The sequence below is a fragment of the Arachis stenosperma genome, chromosome 1 (assembly GCF_014773155.1).
Source record: "Arachis stenosperma cultivar V10309 chromosome 1, arast.V10309.gnm1.PFL2, whole genome shotgun sequence".
In the NCBI taxonomy this organism is placed as follows: domain Eukaryota; kingdom Viridiplantae; phylum Streptophyta; class Magnoliopsida; order Fabales; family Fabaceae; genus Arachis; species Arachis stenosperma.
The window spans coordinates 109,442,313-109,457,528 of NC_080377.1; the positions used below are offsets into that span (position 1 = coordinate 109,442,313).

Consider the following 15,216-nt stretch of genomic DNA (forward strand, 5'->3'; position numbering starts at 1 on the left):
AGCTTCTTCCTCCGAGTCATGGGAGAAGGAGAGATTCATCTCCAAAAGCCATCAAGACCACTTCTATGATGTTGTGGCAAAGAAGAAAGTGATCCCTGAGGTCCCTTTCAAGCTCAAGAAAAATGAGTATCCGGAGATCCGACATGAAATTCAAAGAAGAGGTTGGGAAGTCTTAGCCAACCCCATGCAACAAGTCGGAATTCTCATGGTTCAAGAGTTCTATGCCAATGCATGGATCACTAGGAACCATGACCAAAGTATGAACCCAAGCCCAAAGAATTATCTCACAATGGTTAGGGGGAAATACTTGGATTTCAGTCCGGAAAATGTGAGGTTGGCGTTTCATTTGCCTATGATGCAAGGTGATGAACACCCCTACACAAGAAGGGTCAACTTTAACCAAAGGTTGGACCAAGTCCTTATGGACATATGTGTGGAAGGCACCCAATGGAGAGTAGACTCCAAAGGCAAGCCAGTCCAACTAAGAAGACTGGACCTCAAGCCTGTAGCTAGAGGATGGTTGGAGTTCTTTCAAAGATCCATCATCCCTACAAGCAACCGATCTGAAGTTACTGTGGATCGGGCCATCATGGTTCATAGCATCATGATTGGTGAAGAAGTAGAGGTTCATGAAGTCATCTCCAATGAACTCTACAAAATAGCTGACAAGCCTTCATACATGGCACGGCTAGCCTTCCCCCACCTTATATGCCATCTATGTTACTCAGCTGGAGTTATCATAGAAGGAGATGTCTCCATTGAGGAAGACAAGCCCATCACCAAGAAAAGGATGGAGCAATCAAGAGAAGCTCCTCACGGCCTCCAAGAAGAACATGAGGAAGTGCATCATCAACAAATGCCTCAAGGAATGCACTTTCCTCCTAACAACTATTGGGAGCAACTCAACACCTCCTTAGAGGATTTGAGCCATAATGTTGAACAACTAAGGGTGGAACATCATGAACATGCCCTCACTCTCCAAGAAATAAGAGAAGATCAAAGAGCAATGAGGGAGGAGCAACAAAGGCAAGGAAGGGACATAGAAGAGTTGAAGAACATCATTGGTCCTTCAAGAAGAAGACGCCACTAAGGTGGATTCATTCCTTGTTCTTTATTTCTTTCTGTTTTCGGTTTTTAATGCTATATTTATCTATGTTTTTGTGTCTCTACTTCATGATCATTAGTATGTAAACCATGCCTTAAAGCTATGAAATAAAATCCATTAGTCCTTCACCTCTCTTAAAAGAAAAATGTTTTAATTCAAAAGAACAAGAAATACATAATTTTCGAAATTATTAGTGAATTTAGTTTAATTATATTGATGTGGTGGCAATAATTTTTGTTTTCTGAATGAATGATTGAACAGTGCATATGTCTTTTGATCTTGTTGTTTATGAGTGTTTAAAATTGTTGGTTCTTGAAAGAATGAGGAACAAAGAGAAATGTTATTGATGATCTGAAAAACATCATGAAATTGATTCTTGAAGCAAGAAAAAGCAGTGAAAAAAAAAATTATTTTCGAAATTTATCTTCTCTTTTATTCTTCTATTTAATTATTTAATTACTAACACTTCTCTTCACCTCTCTTCATCTAAAAACCGAACCTCTTCTTCATAAAAAAAAAAAAAAGAGAGAAGAGGCGAAAATTCTAAAGCAAGGATCCAAGGCTTTGAGCATCAATGGATAGGAGGGCCCAAGGAAATTAAATCCGGGCCTAAGCGGCTAAATTAAGCTGTCCCTAACCATGTGCTTGTGTCATGAAGGTCCAAGTGAAAAGCTTGAGACTGAGTGGTTAAAGTCGTGATCCAAAGCAAAGAGTGTGCTTAAGAGCTCTGGACACCACTAATTGGGGACTTTAGCAAAGCTAAGTCACAATCTGAAAAGGTTCACCCAGTTATGTGTCTGTGGCATTTGTGTATCCGGTGGTAATACTGGAAGACAAAATGCTTAGGGCCACAGCCAAGACTCATGAGTAGCTGTGTTCAAGAATCAACATGCTTAACTAAGAAAGTCAATAACACTATCCCAAATTCTAAATTCCCCCAGAGACGCCAATACCTCTAAACTACAAAGGAAAAAGTGAGATGCCAAAGCTGTTCAGAAGCAAAAAGCTACAAGTCCCGCTCATGTAATTAAATTAATATTCATTGATACTTTGGACTTTATAGTATATTCTCTTCTTTTTATCCTATTTGATTTTCAGTTGCTTGGGGACAAGCAACAATTTAAGTTTGGTGTTGTGATGAACGGATAATTTATACGCTTTTTGGCATTGTTTTTATTTAGTTTTTAGTAAGTTCAAGCTACTTTTAGGGATGTTTTCATTAGTTTTTATGTTAAATTCACATTTCTAGACTTTACTATGAGTTTGTGTGTTTTTCTGTGATTTCAGGTAAATTCTGACTGAAATTGAGGGATTTGAGCAAAACTCTGAAAAAGGCTGACAAAAGGACTGCTGATGCTGTTGGATTCTGACCTCCCTGCACTCGAAATGGATTTTCTGGAGCTACAGAACTCCAAATGGCGCGCTCTCAACGGCGTTGGAAATTAGACATCCAGGGCTTTCCAGCAATATATAATAGTCCATGCTTTATTCGAAGATTGACGACGTAACATGGCGTTAAACGCCAAGTTCATGCTGCTGTCTGAAGTAAAACGCCAGAAAAACGTCATGATCCGGAGTTGAACGCCCAAAACACGTCATAACTCAAAGTTCAACGCCAAGAAATGCCTTAGCTCGTGGATTTATCAAGCTCAGCCCAAACACACACCAAGTGGGCCCCGGAAGTGGATTCATGCATCAATTACTTACTCATGTAAACCCTAGTAGCTAGTCTAGTATATATAGGACATTTATCTATTGTATTAGACATCTTTGGTCTCAGTTTTGTTTCATTCTTCATCTTAGGAGATCATTGATCACGTTTTAGGGGGCTGGCCATTCGGCCATGCCTGACCTTTATGCTTATGTATTTTCAACGGTGGAGTTTCTGCACACCATAGATTAAGGGTGTGGAGCTCTGCTGTACCTCAAGTATTAATGAAGTTCTATTTTCTTTTATTCAATTCCTCTTTTATTCTTATTCCAAGATATTCATTCGTACCCAAGAACATGATGAATGTGATGAGTTAGATAACCCTCATTATTATTCTCACTTATGAACGCGCGTGATTGACAACCACTTCCGTTCTACATGCAAAGAAGCTTGAATGTGTATCTCTTAGATTCCCCAACAGAATCTTCGTGGTATAAGCTAGATGGATGGCGGCATTTATGAGGATCCGGAAAGTCCAACCTTGTCTGTGGTGTTCCGAGTTGGATCCTGGGAATCCGGAAAGTCTACCTTGTCTGTGGTGTCCGAGTAGGATTCCGGTAATGAATGACTGTGACGTGCTTCAAACTTGTAACCTGCTGGGCGTAGTGACAACGCAAAAGAATCAATGGATTCTATTCCAGTAGGGGAGGGAACCAACCGGTGATTGGCCGTACTGTGACAGAGTGCGTGAGCATTAGCTTTCACTGCGAGGATGGGATGTAGCTATCAACCATGGGTGATGCCTCCAGACTGGTTAGCTGTGCGAGTGACAGCCGCATAGGATATTTCCCCGAGAGGACTGAAAGTAGCCACAGTTGATGGTGAACCCCTATACAAAGCTTGCCATGGAAAGGAGTAAGAAGGATTGAGTAGAAGGAATAGGAGAGCAAGCGTCCGAGAGCTCTACAGCATCTCCATTCCGCTTATCTGAAATTCCTACCAATGAATCTACATAAGTATTCTATCCCTTTTATTATTCCTTTTTATTTAATGATAATCACAATTACTCTTTAATCCGCCTAACTGAGATTTGCAAGGTGACCATAGCTTGCTTCATACCAACAATCTCTGTGGATTCGACCCTTACTCGCGTAAGGTTATTACTTGGACGACCCAGTACACTTGCTGGTTAGTTGAACGGAGTTGTGAAGAAAATAAACAGTGCCATAAGAAGATACATCCTTTATAAACAAATAACAAGTGATCACAATTTTGTCCACCACTCCGCCATGTGTAGTTCACCTGTAAGATGCAAAGATGTATTAGTAGTGCCAATAGAAGAATAGGAAGTAGCGGACTCCAAGTCGATCTCGGTACCGTCTAGTGATTCGGTATGTTCCTCAAAAGAGACCGAAGTACTAGCCGTATAGTCCAACCGCCGTCTAGCTTGCCAAGTGTGTAACAAAGTTCTTTCAATCTCGGGATCAAAATCGGCTAAGCTAGAATTCGGTTGGGACCGAGTCATCACACTTGAGAGTCATAGAACAAAAATAAAAGAAGCTAAACTATAACTAGGTATTGAAAACAAACAAGCTATCTACAATATTCACATATTCACATAACCAATATTAAGGCATATGTTGCAACCATTCCCCGGCAACGGTGCCAAAAATTTGATGGACGAACGAGAACCGTGTCGGAAGAGATTTTCTAAATGAAATTGCGTTGCAAGTATAGCTCCCCCAACAACAATCCTCGCGGATCAAATTTAGAATGGAATTGGTTGTCACAAGTTCAACCCCAATAAAATAACCGAAGTATTCAAACCTCGGGTCGTCTCACGAAGAATGGGCAAACATGTGCTTCAACATTGGTTAGAAGTCCGGGGTTGTGATTCATTAACAAGAAAGTAAATTGAGAATCTTAGCAATTAAGCAATCTAAAGTGCAAGGAACTAATTCAAACAACAAGCAAGGTGTAAAAAATTTCAAAATAAGGAACCAACATTCAATCTAACTCTACTCTTAACTAAACAATAACTACAACTAAGCAAGACAATTGAGAAATTGATTTTCAAATATGAATAATAAAAGCTACTCTTGGTTAGGCATGGGAATTGGGGTCGCTATCCTTGTCTAATACCCATATCTTGACAATTATGAGGAGCCAAACTCATTAAGTCTACTTCCACACTTGAAGTACGTCAAATGGTTTGGTCAACATCAACCCATAAGGCCTAACCTCACTACTAATTAACCTAGTAGTAGGATAGTGTTAATGGATATCAAATTAACCACTAAGGACTCTCAAATCATCAAATTCATTAGACCCAACGACTCAAGTTTACCCAATTCCCTTGGCCTAAGCCAAGAGTAAAAAGGACTACTCCAAAGTCAAGGTAAACAATTCATCAAACACTTGGTAAGCATTAATAAAAGACATGTTCAAATTGCAATTGAATTGAAATCAACAAATACCCACTAACAATTATCAACTTATAAGAGCTTAAACAACACAATGAAGCATAAAAATCATCAATGTAACATCAACAAGTCAAGATTCACAATATTCATGAAATGCGTATAAAGTGACAATTGACAAAATCCATAAACTAACATAAAATCTAAGTGGGAATATACTAAGGAATTCAAATTAAGCAATCAAAGATAGTAATTAATAAAACCCAATTCAGATTCAACAAGGAAGGATCAAATTAAAACTAGATCTAGAGAAGAACAAGGGTTTCTTCCTCTAGAAGAACAAAAAAACCTAAAAACTAGAAAAATTGTGTCTTAGTGTAAAATGATTGATCCCCCCTTTCTCCCTAGCATCATTGGGTCTTTTCCATGCAGAAACAGCTTGAAATTGGGCCTGTTGAGCCTCAGAAATCGCCAAGCACGATTTCTTTTAATGAGGTCACGTGCAGCTTCCCGCGCGTGCGCGCCATGCGTGCGCCCGCGCCGATTGCTTTTGTGATCCATGCGTGTGCGTCAGCTGCGCGTTCGCGTCGGTGGAAATTCTCTGGCCTGCGCGGATGCGTCTATCCTTGCGCACCGCTTCCAGCTGTCCTCATCCACGCGTGCGCGTGACGTGTGCGTGCGCGCCGATGCTGCAGTTCCCAAAATCCAAATCTTCATGTTCCTTCCTCTGGTGCATGATTTCCTTCTCTCTTCTAGGCCATTCTTACCCTACTAATTCTGAAACCACTCAACAAATACGTCACGGCATCGAATGGCAATAAAGAGAATCAAAATATAGCAATTCTAAGGCAAAATAAGCATGTTTTCCACAATGGAGCAACATTGGGAAGTGAACACAAAACCATGTATTTCTTATGAATAAGTGTGAGAAATATTGATAAAAACCCCCAAAATAAGCACAAGATAAACCACAAAATCGGGGTTTATCAGAAAGTAGTTGAAGGGTTTAGTTAAATTTTGGTTAAGTTTAAGAACCTTAGAGAACTACCCCTGTTTATGGTTTCCATTTTAAGTCTTTAAGCTTTATAATCTGAGTGGCGGAGTTCTAGGATTGTTTCTGGTTTTTCCGGGACCTTATATCTTATGTATGCAGCCCCTTTACCATGTTGAGAACCCTCGGTTCTAATCCCATAAAATATTGTTGTATTTCAGATGCAGGTCGAGATGCACCTCACTAGGCGTCTGGAGTTCTATTACAGCGAAGATGGGAGTTTGGGCTATTATGTTTGTTATGTGTATATATATATATTGGTGCACGAAATTGTGATCACTACTTTTCACAACTCAAATAATCCCCGGTAATGAATCCAAAAACTTGGTGCTCAATACCGTGGTATAAACACAACTTCGCACAACTAACTAGCAAGTGCACTGGGTCGTCCAAGTAATAAACCTTACGCGAGTAAGGGTCGATCCCACGGAGATTGTTGGTATGAAGCAAGCTATGGTCACCTTGTAAATCTCAGTCAGGCATATTCAAATGGTTATGAATGATATATGAATAAAGCATAAAGATAGAGATACTTATGTAATTCATTGGTTAGAATTTCAGATAAGCGAATGGAGATGCTTTGTCCCTTCCGTCTCTCTGCTTTCCTACTGTCTTCATCCAATCCTTCTTACTCCTTTCCATGGCAAGCTGTATGTTGGGCATCACCGTTGTCAGTGGCTACAGTCCCGTCCTCTCAGTGAAAATGTTCAACGCACCCTGTCACGGCACGGCTAATCATCTGTCGGTTCTCAATCAGGTTGGAATAGAATCCATTGATTATTTTGTGTCTATCACTAACGCCCAGCCTTCAGGAGTTTGAAGCTCATCACAGTCATTCAATCATTGAATCCTACTCAGAATACCACAGACAAGGTTTAGACCTTCCGGATTCTCTTGAATGCCGCCATCAATTCTAGCTTATACCACGAAGATTCCGATTAAAGAATCCAAGAGATAAACATTCAAGCCTTGTTTGCTTGTAGAACGGGAGTGGTTGTCAGGCACGCGTTCATAAGTGAGAATGATGATGAGCGTCACATAATCATCACATTCATCAAGTTCTTGAGTGCGAATGAATATCTTGGAATAAGAACAAGCTGAATTGAATAGAAGAACAATAGTAATTGCATTAATACTCGAGGTACAGCAGAGCTCCACACCTTAATCTATGGTGTGTAGAAACTCCACCGTTGAAAATACATAAGAACAAGGTCTAGGCATGGACGAATGGCCAGCCTCCCAAAGCGTGATCAACAGATTCAAAGATCTAAAGATGATCTAAGATCCCAAGATGAAAATACAATAGCAAAAGGTCCTACTTATAGAGAACTAGTAGCTTAAGGTTTACAAAGATGAGTAAATGACATAAAAATCCACTTCCGGGCCCACTTGGTGTGTTCTTGGGCTGAGCATTGAAGCATTTTCGTGTAGAGACTCTTCTTGGAGTTAAACGCCAGCTTTTGTGCCAGTTTGGGCGTTTAACTCCCATTCTTGTGCCAGTTCCGGCGTTTAACGCCGGGCAGTTTTGAGCTGATTTGGAACGCCGGTTTGGGCCATCAAATCTTGGGGAAAGTATGGACTATTATACATTGCTGGAAAGCCCAGGATGTCTACTTTCCAACGCCGTTAAGAGCGCACCAATTGGGCTTCTGTAGCTCTAGAAAATCCACTTCGAGTACAGGGAGGTCAGAATCCAACAGCATCTGCAGTCCTTTTCAGTCTCTGAATCAGATTTTTGCTCAGGTCCCTCAATTTCAGCCAGAAAATACCTGAAATCACAGAAAAACACATAAACTCATAGTAAAGTCCAGAAAAGTGAATTTTAACTAAAAACTAATAAAAATATAATAAAAACTAACTAAAACATACTAAAAACATACTAAAAATAATGCCAAAAAGCGTACAAATTATCCGCTCATCACAACACCAAACTTAAATTGTTGCTTGTCCCCAAGCAACTGAAAATCAAATAAGATAAAAAGAAGAGAATATGCAATGAATTCCATAAACATCTATGAAGATCAGTATTAATTAGATGAGCGGGGCTTTTAGCTTTTTGTCTCTGAATAGTTTTGGCATCTCACTTTATCCTTTGAAATTCAGAATGATTGGCTTCTATAGGAACTCAGAATCCAGATAGTGTTATTGATTCTCCTAGTTAAGTATGATGATTCTTGAACACAGCTACTTTATGAGTCTTGGCCGTGGCCCAAAGCATTCTGTCTTCCAGTATTACCACCGGATACATACATGCCACAGACACATAATTGGGTGAACCTTTTCAGATTGTGACTCAGCTTTGCTAGAGTCCCCAATTAGAGGTGTCCAGGGTTCTTAAGCACACTCTTTTTGTCTTGGATCACAACTTTATTTCTTTCTTTTTCTCTTTCTCCTTTTTTTTCGTTTTTTCTCTTTTTTTTCGCTTCTTTTTTTTTTGTATTCACTGCTTTTTCTTGCTTCAAGAATCATTTTTATGATTTTTCAGATCCTCAGTAACATGTCTCCTTTTTCATCATTCTTTCAAGAGCCAACCATTCATGAACAACAAATTCAAAAGACATATGCACTGTTTAAGCATACATTCAGAAAACAAAAGTATTGCCACCACATCAAAATAATTAATCTGTTATAAAATTTAAAATTCATGCAATTCTTCTCTTTTTCAATTAAGAACATTTTTTATTTAAGAAAGGTGATGGATTCATAGGACATTCATAACTTTAAGGCATAGACACTAAGACACTAATGATCACAAGACACAAACATAGATAAACATAAGCATGATTTTTCGAAAAACAGGAAAATAAAGAACAAGGAAATTAAAGAACGGGTCCACCTTAGTGATGGCGGCTTGTTCTTCCTCTTGAAGATCTTATGAAGTGCTTGAGCTCCTCAATGTCTCTTCCTTGCCTTTGTTGCTCCTCTCTTATGATTCTTTGATCTTCTCTAATTTCATGGAGGAGGATGGAATGTTCTCGGTGCTCCACCCTTAGTTGTCCCATGTTGGAACTCAATTCTCCTAGGGAGGTGTTGATTTGCTCCCAATAGTTTTGTGGAGGAAAGTGCATCCTTTGAGGCATCTCAGGGATTTCATGATGAGTGGGATCTCTTTATTGCTCCATCCTTTTCTTAGTGATGGGCTTGTCCTCATCAATGGGGATGTCTCCCTCTATGTCAACTCCAACTGAATAACAGAGGTGACAAATGAGATGAGGAAAGGCTAACCTTGCCAAGGTAGAGGACTTGTCCGCCACCTTATAAAGTTCTTGGGCTATAACCTCATGAACTTCTACTTCTTCTCCAATCATGATGCTATGGATCATGATAGCCCGGTCTAGAGTAATGATGAGCGGATAATTTGTATACTTTTTGGCATTGTTTTTAGTATGTTTTTTATATGATATAGTTAGTTTTTAGTATATTTTTATTAGTTTTTAATTAAAATTCACTTTTCTGGACTTTACTATGAGTTTGTGTGTTTTTCTGTGATTTCAGGTATTTTCTGGCTGAAATTGAGGGACCTGAGCAAAAATCTGATCCTGAGACCAAAAAGGACTGCAGATGTTGTTGGATTCTGACCTCCCTGCATTCGAAGCGGATTTTCTGGAGCTACAGAAGCCCAATTGGCGCGCTCTCAACGGCATTGGAAAGTAGACATCCTGGGCTTTCCAGCAATATATAATAGTCCATACTTTGCCCAAGATTTGATGGCCCAAACCGGCGCTCAAAGTCACCTACAGAAATTCCAGCGTTAAACGCCGGAACTGGCATAAAATTTGGAGTTAAACGCCCAAACTGGCATGAGAGCTGGCGTTTAACTCCAGAAAAGGTCTCTACACGAAATTCCTTCATTGCTCAGCCCAAGCACACACCAAGTGGGCCCGGAAGTGGATTTTTATGTCATTTACTCATTTCTGTACACCTTAGGCTACTAGTTTCTTATAAGTAGGACCTTTTACTATTGTATAGAAAAATCTTTTGATCACTTTTAGATCTCTAGATCATCTTTGGACATTTTAGTTCTTAGATCATTGGGAGGCTGGCCATTCGGCCATGCCTAGACCTTATGCTTATGTATTTTCAACGGTGGAGTTTCTACACACCATAGATTAAGGTGTGGAGCTCTGCTGTACCTCGAGTATTAATGCAATTACTATTGTTCTTTCATTCAAATTCCACTTGTTCTTTTACCAAGATATCACTTGTTCTTCAACATGATGAAGGTGATGATTGACGCCCATCACCATTCTCACCCATGAACAAGGTGACTGACAACCATTCTTGTTCTACAAGCATCTGAGGCTTAGTGAATATCTCTTGGATTCCTGATTGCACGCTGCATGGTTGATCGCCTGACAACCGAGTGCTTGCCTGACAAACGAGCCAACCATTCCGTGAGATCAGAGTCTTCGTGGTATAGGCAAGAACTGATGGCAGCATTCAAGAGAATCCGGAAGGTCTAACCTTGTCTGTGGTATTCTGAGTAGGATTCAATGATTGAATGACTGTGACGTGCTTCAAACCTGTAACCTACTGGGCGTTAGTGACAGACGCAAAAGAGTTATTCTATTCCGGTAGGGGAGGGAACCAAACCGGTGATTGGCAGCACTGTGACAGAGTGTGTGCATTAGCTTTCACTGCGCGGATGGGAGGTAGCTGCTGACAACAGTGAGACCCTATACGAGCTTGCCATGGAAAGGAGTAAGAAGGGTTGGATGAAGACAGTAGGAAAGCAGAGAGACGGAAGGGAAGGCATCTTCATGCGCTTATCTGAAGTTCCTACCAATGAATTACATAAGTATCACTATCTTTATCTTTTATGTTATTTTCGTTCATCACCATATATCTGAGTTTGCCTGACTAAGATTTACAAGATGACCATAGCTTGCTTCAATACTAACAATCTCCGTGGGATCGACCCTTACTCACGTAAGGTTTATTACTTGGACGACCCAGTGCACTTGCTGGTTAGTTGTGCGAAGTTGTGTAATGCCATGGTATTATGCGCACCAAGTTTTTGGAGCCATTACCAGGGATTATGAGAGTTGTGAAAAAGTATAGTTCACAATTTCGCGCACCAAGTTTTTGGCGCCGTTGCCGGGGATTGTTCTAGTTTTGAGCAAGCCTTTGGTAACATCAGTGCCAAGATCCGGCAACAACATCAATTTTTTTTGGTGTTATTGCCCGGGATTGTTTAGGCTGGACAACTGACGGTTCATCTTGTTGCTTAGATTAGGTATTTTTTTTCGAAATTCTTGAAGATGAATTCTAGAGTTTCATGATGATTTGTTGAAATCTGGCTGGCTGAGAAGCCATGTCTAATCTGATTGGACCGAGGTTTCAACTTATCACCACAAGAGCTTGTTGATTTCGTATCAATCTTGCTTTTGGAGCAGTGATTTGCTAAGGCTTGGCTGACCTTTGGTCATGTCTAGTGTTTTGGACCGAAGCTTTCTTTGGAAGCTTGGCTGGCTGTGAAGCCATGTCTAATTCCTGGACCGGAGTCTTAGACTAGCACTGCACTGATTCTTGGAATTCTCATTAAGAATTTTGATACCTTCTTTTTCCACTTAATTTTCGAAAAACACAAAAAAATTACAAAATCATAAAATTCAAAAATATTTCTTGTTTGAGTCTAGTGTCTCACTAAGTTTGGTGTCAATTGCATGCATTCATATGTCTTAGTGATCTTCAAGATGTTCTTGATGATTCACTTGCTCTGATCTTTGAATTCTATTGACTTGAGTATTTTGTGTGTCTCATATGCATTTTCAGTTCATTAGTGTCAGTAGTATACAAACTGCTAAGTTTGGTGTCTTGTATGCATTGTTATTTGATTCTTGTTGCATTTTAATTATTAAAAATCCAAAAATATTTTTAATTTGTGTCTTTTCAAGTCAATGATACAAGGGATTGAAGATTCAGAACACACTGCAGAGGAATTATACAGAAAAAGCTGAGCATTCAAAAATGCCCAGTGAAGAAGGCAGAGACTGGCGTTTAAACGCCAGCCAGGGCACCTGGTTGGGCGTTTAACGCCCAAAAAGGTAGCACTTTGGGCGTTAAACGCCAAAATGTATACCATTCTGGGCGTTTAACGCCAGGATGGTGCTAGGGGGAAGATTTTGTTTTCAAATCAATTTTCTTTAAGTTTTTCAAAATCAAATCTTTTTCAAATCATATCTTTTCAATCAAATGTTTTCAAAATCAATTTCTTTCCTTTTTCAAAGATACTTACTAACAATTAATGATTTGATTGAACATCTCAAATTTGTTGCCTTTTCTGTTAAGGAAGGTTTTATGTTTGAATCATATCTTTTCTTGTTAGGCAAGTCACTAATTTTCCAAATCAAATCTTTTAAAATAATTTTCAAACATATCTTTTAAAATGGTTTTCAAATCATATCTTCTCAATCACATCTTTTTAAGACAATAACCTTTCAATCATATTTTTTTTTATCATATCTTTTTCAAATTGGTTTTCAATCAAATCTTTTTAGTTTCTAATTTCAAAATCTTTTTCAAAAATCACTTGATTTCTCTTCCACTTTCAATTTTCGAAAATCATCAATCAAATTTTCAAATGTTTTCAAAATCTTTAATTGAATTTCGAAAATCCTCTTCCCTCCTTCTCACATCCTTCTATTTATGGAGTACCACTCCTTCTTAATGCACAATTCGAACCTTATCTAATAAAGTTCGAATTCTTCTTCTCCTTCTTCTTTCTATTCTCTTTCCTCTGACATTTCAAGGAATCTCTATACTGTGACATAGAGGATTCCACATTTTCTTTTTCTCTTCTCTTTCATATGAGCAGGAGCAGAGACAAAGGCATTCTTGTTGAAGCTGATCCTGAACCCGAAGGACCTTGAAGAGAAAGCTAAGAGAAGCCAAGGCACAACTCTCTTTAGAGGACCTGACCGAATTCTTCAAGGAAGAAGAACCCATGGCGGCCGAAAACAACAACAATGCCAACAATGCAAGGAAGGTGGGTGACTTTACTGCACCTACTCCGACTTCTATGGGAGAAGCATCTCTATCCCTGCCATTGGAGCAAACAACTTTGAGCTTAAGCCTCATTAGTTTCTCTAATGCAACAGAATTGCAAGTTCCATGGACTTCCAATGGAAGATCCTCATCAGTTTTTAGCTGAATTCTTGCAAATCTGTGACACAGTCAAGACTAATGGGGTTAACCCTGAGGTCTATAGACTGATGCTATTCCCTTTTGCTGTAAGAGACAGAGCTAGAATATGGTTGGATTCTCAACCTAAAGAAAGCCTGGACTCTTGGGAAAAGCTAGTCAATGCCTTCTTGGCAAAGTTCTTTCCACCACAAAGATGGAGTAAGCTTAGAGTGGAAGTCCAAACCTTCAGACAGAAGGATGGAGAATCCCTCTATGAAGCTTGGGAAAGATACAAACAATTAATCAGAAAATGTCCCTCAGACATGCTTTCTGAATGGAGCATCATAGGTATTTTCTATGATGGTCTCTCTGAACTATCTAGATCCTTGGATAGCTCTGCTGGAGGATCTCTTCATCTGAAGAAGACCTGCAGAAGCTCAAGAATTGATTGAAATGGTTGCAATAACCAATCATGTACACTTCTGAAAGGAATCCTGTGAACAATGGGACTAGTCAGAAGAAAGGAGTTCTTGAGATTGATGCTCTGAATGCCATTCTGGCTCAGAACAAGATATTGACTCAACAAGTCAATTTGATTTCTCAAAGTCTGTCTGGAATGCAAAATGCACCAAACAGTACTAAGGATGCTTCATCTGAGGAAGAAGCTTATGATCCTGAGAACCCTTCCATGGAAGAGGTGAATTACCTAGGAGAACCCTATGGAAATACCTACAATTCTTCATGGAGAAATCACCCAAATCTCTCATGGAAGATCAAGAGAGACCTCACAAGGTTTCAAAACAATAATGGTGGAAGAAACAGGTTTAGCAATGGCAAGCCTTTTCCATCATCTTCTCAGCAACAGACAGAGAGTTCTAAGCAGAATACTTCTGACTTAGCAACAATGGTCTCTGATCTAATAAAGACCACTCAAAGTTTCATGAATGAAACAAGGTCCTCCATCAGAAATTTGGAAGGACAAGTGGTCAGCTGAGCAAGAAAGTTACTGAACTCCCTCCTAGTACTCTCCCAATAATACAGAAGAATATCCAAAGGAGTGCAAGGCCATCAACATGGCCGAATATGGAGAGGAAAGAGAGGAAGAAGACGCCACTGAGAAAGACCTCAGTGGGCGTGCACCACTCTCCTCTGAGTCCCTCAATGAGGAACCATGGGAATCTGAGGCGCAAATTGAGACCATAGATATTCCATTGGACTTACTTCTGCCATTCATGAGCTCTGATGTATTCTTCCTCTGAAGAGGATGAGTATGTCACTGAAGAGCAAGTTGCTAAATACCTTGGAGCAATCATGAAATGAATGACAAGTTATTTGGAAATGAGACTTGGGAGGATGAACTCCCTTGCTCACCAAAGAACTGGATGACTTGTCTAGGCAAACTGCCTCAAAAGAGGCAGGATCCTGGGAAGTTTTCTATACCTTGTACCATAGGCACCATGACCTTCAAGAAGGCCTTGTGTGCTTAGGGTCAAGTGTGAACCTCATGCCCTCTCTGTAATGGAGAAATTAGGGATCTTAGAGGTGCAAGCGCAAGAATCTCATTAGAGATGGCAGACAACTCAAGAAAACAAGCCCAGGACTTGTAGAGGATGTTCTGGTTAAAGTTGAAGACCAGTACATTCCTACTGATTTCATAGTCCTAGAGACTGGGAAGTGCATGGATGAATCCATCATCCTTGGCAGACCCTTCCTAGCCACAGCAAAGGCTGTGATTGATGTTGACAGAGGAGAGTTCATTCAAGTGAATGAAAAATCCTGGTGTTTAAGGCCCAAGGACATCCCTCTATCATCATGGAGAGGAAGCTGAAGAGCTCCTCTCAAAACAGAGCCAAACAGAGCCCCC

General features: G+C 39.8%; 1 non-coding gene across 1 annotated transcript; it reads right to left on the bottom strand.

Moving 5' to 3' along the window:
- Positions 1-13,573: 13,573 nt before the first annotated feature.
- Positions 13,574-13,681, bottom strand: LOC130949262 (small nucleolar RNA R71). The gene has a single exon (XR_009073356.1). It is a non-coding gene; the product is annotated as a small nucleolar RNA R71 (small nucleolar RNA).
- Between the last annotated feature and the right edge of the window lie 1,535 nt (positions 13,682-15,216).